Here is a 6548-nt window from a genome sequence, read left to right on the forward strand (position 1 = left end):
CTATTTCTTTCTTTTGGCTGAAAGATACAGAAACCATGATCCAATGATTTGAACCTTTCTCCTTTGAGTTCATTATTAACAAACATTCCCAGTGCTATTTGCCAATTATTTAAATTATTATTAGCCATTATTTAAATACACTCTGACTTTTCAAAACATTTTAAGATATACTGGATCTTGTGCCATCATGAAAATCCTTCTTTTCAAAATTTGTTTGGTGAGTTTTCCCCCGGTTAAAACGTCAGCATTTGGGGAACTATGAACTTGAGGGAGGGGGTTCAGCGTGTCTGTCACAGCTCTTACAGAAAGACACTCTGTCCAGGCACAGCAGGCATGTTGATATGAATGACTGCTTGATTTGAGTTCACAGGGATTCATATTTTTTCTTGCTTTTCATTTACATTATTTCGTATCCTGAATATTAGAGTTTAGGCTTACACATCCTTCAGTTTCTTAGCACGGCTCGCTTAATCTGAGCTTTTGAACTTCAGATGAACTTGGGCTGAGGTTTCGAATCTGTAATGCAACCTGAAACTAAGCAAGTTTCCCCTAGTTTCAGTCTAATTGTTGAAGTCTTCATAACTTCAGGGCATAGGAAGCATGTGTGTGGCACATTTTAGAAATTAGTGATTTTTTTTAAAGGCAAGTTCTGCTCTGTGTAAAATAACCGACACCTTGGACATAGCTCTTCTACAGTTGCAGGACCGGAAATCCTCAGGAATCTTTCCCCGCCGTCGCCGCCTCCCACCCCCGGCCACACAGCGTGTGTGTGATCTTAGTTCCCCGACCAGGGATCGAACCCCCGCCCCCTGCATTGGAAGCACAGAGTCTTAACCACTGGACCATCAGGGAAGTCCCAGGAATCCTTCTCGTCCCACTTCCCAGGCCCTAGTTTTCCTTGTGTACCTTAGCCCTTCGTTTAGCAGGTTCCTCCTCTAAACTTTTAATGTGTTCCTCCAGCGCGGCCTTGTCTTGCTGGGCTTTCTGACTGGCTTGGCTTCGTGCTTCTTCAATCATCCTTTCATCCCACTTTTCCATCCGGGTGGAAACAACCTCAAAGAAATAGTGGGTGAGCTCCAGCGCTTGGGAGGTGTCTCGAATGTGAGGGGCAGTCTGCTCGCCACCCGCTACTGGTGGTGGCTGCCCGCAGGTGGTGCTGTGTGCTGGCTGCTGGCCTCAGTGCCTCGTCTGCCCACTTTTCCCAGACTCCTTGGTTTGGGTGCCTCTGTCAACACAGCGCCCGGCCTCTGGGTCGCATTTGGCTGCCTCTTTCAAGGGTAACGAGGCTGTCTGGACCTTGACATTCCTCAGTCGGGAGCCTGTACAGTCCGAGGAGGACAGCTCCTGCTGGGGGTCTGTGGGCGGCTGTGGAGCTGAGGGCCTTTTCCTTGGGCCTGGCCACCTGGGGGGGAGCTGTCAGAGGCTGCTACTGGACCCGCAGTCCCCACTGACTGATCCACACCTGTGGAGGGTGTGGATTTAGTCCTGGAGGCCCCAGAATCTCCAGAAAGCTTCAGCTCCAGATTCTGAATCTTTAGCATGCACCAAGTTTTTAATTCATCCAACAAGGGCATCTGCCGTTTCTCTCCCTCGTGCTTCTCCGAGTCCGAGTGCTGCTGCAGGCGGTTTAGGCACTCCGTCCTCTCTGCTGAGAGTCTCTCGACCATCAGCTGGTCCAGAACGTGCATTTGGTGCTGGGTCTTATTCTCCATGTGCCTCAGCTTCATGGTCATCTTATCCTGAACCGACACCAGCTCTGCTTTGATCTCCTCCACAGTTGCCTCCAGCTGATTCTCCAGCTTGTTGATCAGGGGTTCACATCGACAGCCATTTAATGGCGCCTGCATCACTTTGCCGTCTTTGCCCCGGTACAGCGTGTAGAGCTGGTATGCTCTGAACTCATGGGGGATGGGGGCGAACAGCGAACCTTTTTAGGGTGATTGTGAGTGCGCAAGTTCTTCTGCTGTCAGGGCTGCTGGTCTGCTGGTGGGGTGGAGTCAGAAAACGCTGACACATTGGGCCTTGACTTTTTCTGCCTGTTGTCCTTTGCTCTGGGCTCCAGGGAGGTAGACAGGAAATCTCTGGACTCTTCTGGGTACAGCCTGTTCACTGCTATGGGTGTCTCCTGCTGAGACACTTCCCTGGGGCACTTTAGTGAGGAGGAGAGCAACGTCTGGATTATTGTGGTAGTGGGCAGTCTCCAGTGGAGTCCGGCCTGCATTATTGACAATGGTCCCATCTGCTCCGGCTTACATTAAGATTTTAACCACCTTCTTGTGATTTAGGGCAGCAGCAATATAAAGTGCTGTGTCTCCAGCATTGTCCTGGACATCGAGGTCGCAGCCAGCCTTCAGCAAGATCTGGACCACAGAAAGATGGCCCTTATTGGCAGCAAGATGCAGGGGGGTCCAGCCATGCTTGGCAATGGCTTCTTTGGAGCCCTTGTTGATGAGCTGAAACACATTCTCCGCCTGGCCTTTGTACACAGCTATGAGCAGGCATTCTGAAAGCCTGGCAACCGCATCCTGCTGGCTCATGAATTAGGAGAGAAAGACATTTTCGGGGAAGTGGTAGACAAGTTCCTTTGGCTCGAGGTGATGCCACAGGCCCAGGCAGATACCCTTGGGTAAAGATTCTCTGATCATTGGAAGGTGTCTTCATCACTATACCATCTTTGGGACCTCTGCAGTCAGGATGCCCGGCGCCTCCAAGATCATATTGTTTTCTAATATTTGCTTTGTCTCTGGCTCTCATTAGAGTATAAGCTCCTGGGGGATAAGGTGCTAACTGAACATGTGATTTCAAATGAGTAAAAATGCTTGTCAACTTCTTCATCAATCAGCAAATACATATACAGGCCTCTTTTGCTTATTCCTGAAGCCTCAGGGGTGTTTCAGGAATCTAGAGTCTCAAGATCTATAGATCCTCTTCTAAACTTGAGGCCTATTTTAAAGAAAATCATCCTCTAAGAGCCTACACATTCTCTTGCAAGTTCAGCAGAAAGAAGGATAAGAAAAATATAAAATTACATGAGGTCATGTCCACTATATTAAGATCTAAAGACCACAGCTCATGTTCAGTTTCTGCCTTAAAGGGTTAGTACATGCTATGGACCTGACTCTCTCCTAAGTATTAAAAACAACATTTTTATTTACCTTTCAATGGCTCTGGGAGATGAGTTCTATACTCGTAATTGTTTTTACAGATGTGAAAACAGAGACGTTCTTTAATGTCACCTGATGGCAAAAAGTAGAGCCAGGATTTAGACCCATTCAGTTGGCTTCAGAGCAATTTGAGTAATGTTGAAAGGCATTGAATAATGAGGAGATATTGAATAATATCCTTTGAACTGAGAAGTAACTTTAAGACCAAAAATCAAAGGAGGCAACTCCATAAAGTGCAATTATGGAGTTTATTGTAGGTAACTTACATACAGGCAGGATCAGGCAGACAAGGATCCAGAGGCATTTGCAGCTGCATGCCCATCTGCCAAAAGGAGTGCTGGGGACAGTGAAGAGGCCAAAGCCAAAAATAGAATCTGACTACCAGGGAGAAGGATGTCTGGCACTAAATGGAACTTGGGGGTCTCATGACCAATAACCATCTTCATTAGCAAAAGACATTCTTTCTGTTTTCATATCAGATGAAGGCAAGTGTAAAAGTTGATTGGAAATTTATCTGGCTTGGGGGCATTCTTTGTGAGTAGGCTAAAGCTCAGTCACCCAGAAAGGGGAGAGGGGTAGGACTGCAGGCCTAAGATGAAGCTGTAAAATGGAGTCAGTGATGGTATGTGTAAGTCAAAACAGCCTTATACTTTACCTTTTGGCTCACAAATATCCCCAAGAGTACTATAACATAATTATTTATCAACTAAGAATGCTCAAAAAAAGAGAAGTTGAAATCCTAAGCAGTTTTATCAGAAAAGAGAGGACAGAGGAGGGATAATATTTAGGGTCAGACCACTGTCTGAATGCCAGGCTCTTAGGCAAAGGCCACTTCCATCCAGATGTGCACTCTCCCTCCCAGGCTGAACTGGGCCAGACCATGTCTCTAGGTTTGGTGCATGAATAAATCAACTTCTGAGGCAGGGTAGTTTGCCTTGGCATTTACTACAAAATCCATTTACAGACTAAATCAAGAGACCATTTTCAGGATAAAGGTGTGAGTGGATGAATGAGTAGCATTTTTATTTCTGGTCTATTTTATAGTTTCTATTCACATATAGGGCTTCACCTCCTACAACTCTTCCTGCTGTCCCCTAAAAATGAAATGCCACATTGCCTAGAAGAACATTGCTGAATAAACATAGTAAAGTTAAAAGGCAGAAAGCTATTACGTAGCTTTACATAATAGTTAATTTTAAATGTTTTGCTGGGACATTTTCTGGAAGGACACATTTCTTTTCAATTATTTATTAGTGAATATCCAATTTTATTATTTTAAGGAAAATGATCATAACTGATAAGGAAGTTTTATTATCGTAACTTACTTTTGAATAAAACTACTACACTATGGTCCCCAGTTGGAATAAAACTATGGGTATACGAACAATTGTTATCCTCCTCTCTTTGTATTACCTTATTTGACACCACTTTGTTCCACACATTTTGGTATTATTTGACAAGATGAAGATTGTTTGATTTTAATAGTTTTGAAGTGTGGGGGCTTCATAGCAGGAGTAAAATAATGACTTTTAGATTTTATTACACTCAATAGATTACAATGGTGAAAGAGATTGCATACTTAAAATTCTGGGCTGGCTACCACAAACATGAAAACTGAAGCCTGGAGCTCAGTCTCATGGTCAAGACTATTTGATTCATGTTTAGGAATTGCTATCATTTTTATAATAAGTGGAAAGTAAACAATTGCAAAGAAAAACGGTTATGAAGAATTAGAATTCATAAAATACCAAATATTTAACTTCTAAATCCTGTGAATATTCCCTTTTGAAATTAACTCATAAACGTTAAGTTTAGTACTTTACTTGTAAATGGCCCTTGTCTAACTCCTCAGCACCATTCAACTATTGATAATGTATAAGAGATGGATCATCATACTTACATTATTATTCAGCTCATATTATGCACATAAGCAAACTACGGTTTCACCTAATGGTGTTTTGTATCACTAAGAGTTTGAGTCACTCTGATATCTTGGAACACATTTTTTACATAAAGTGTGATAGCGATATTTTTCATATTTATTGTGAGCTCCCCTAAACAAAGAAAGAATTGTGATGGGGTGGTTTGGCTTCTAAATTACGTTAACATTGTCGAATGTAGGACTGTCTAGAGAATTAAAGAAGTGACATGTTTTGTAGATATTAAAATTTTACACACTGTTTTAACACTTTTTTAACTCTATGAAAAAATGCCCTTTAATGAAGACATAAGACTGCAATGACAAAACTATTCTTGAGGGAGATGGAAATATTCAGGTACTATATAGCCCTTAGTTTAAATTATTTATAAAGCCACTAAAATTTTATTTAGAGCAGAGGTAATTGATTTTATAGGGCAGCTTGTTAACAGTCAAGTGTTATCATTTGTAAACCTAAGGCAACATTTCACATTAGCAATGTACCATGCCTTTAGGCTAACCATGTTGCCTTTAATAGCACATTTTAATACAACCCAGGTACAGGTAGGCTATCTTTTGTCAGAAAAATAGATCCTATGTATGAAGTCCCGATTATTAATTTTAGTAATGTCAATTTTGTATACCCAAATTATAAATGACCTTTCATTTAGGGATTAATTATCTTATGCTTTGGCATTTTTGTGTTTGTAGCTATTTGCTTCTGTTACTACTAAATGCTGATGGCTGCCTGCTTTGGTTCAATATTCCTTTAAGAATGTGACAGAGAACAGCCTAGTACAAAGCTAAATGACATATTAGTATCCTGATAAGAATAAGCAGCATATTAGCTAAGGGCTAGGGAAACAACAGGATTCTTTGCGATTTGTGGCATTTAGAATATATGAACTATAGTGAAACAGGGACATCTGGTGTAGAATAAGGATGTAAAACTTAGTGCAGAAACAAGAAAGACCAAGGTGCCTTGAAATTATACTTAGATGCACTTAAGTTTTGTGTATATCACTGCATATAAATTTTGCTCCCAAGAACATTACACTCAATTTTATGTATGCATTCTAAAGTATATGGAAATACATGAATACATCAAAATACGTACTTCATGTATATGAAAAACATCAAAATATGATGACTGAAGAATGACAGATATAGCACAGTTTGAAGAATGATAGGTGGATCATAAAGCAAACATATCGAAATCTGACCATTTTAGAAGAGGTGGAAGGTATATGGTATATACACTAAGTGATTATTTTAACTTTTCTGTATCTTTGGAAATTTTCATAGTAAAACATGTGGATAAAATGTAAAGATTACACTTAGGGATAAAACAAACTGTTGAGAATACAAATATTTAATCGCGAATACAGATATTTAGTCAAGAATACTAAAAATAGGTATAACTCGTGTATTCCACAGAAAACCCTTTCTTTTTTAAGATAAAGATT

General features: G+C 41.2%; 1 pseudogene; it reads right to left on the bottom strand.

Moving 5' to 3' along the window:
• Positions 1 to 888: 888 nt before the first annotated feature.
• Positions 889 to 2537, bottom strand: LOC131757403 (ankyrin repeat domain-containing protein 6 pseudogene; annotated as a pseudogene).
• Positions 2538 to 6548: the final 4011 nt, after the last annotated feature.

Source organism: Kogia breviceps, chromosome 5, assembly GCF_026419965.1.
Source record: "Kogia breviceps isolate mKogBre1 chromosome 5, mKogBre1 haplotype 1, whole genome shotgun sequence".
Taxonomy (NCBI): domain Eukaryota; kingdom Metazoa; phylum Chordata; class Mammalia; order Artiodactyla; family Physeteridae; genus Kogia; species Kogia breviceps.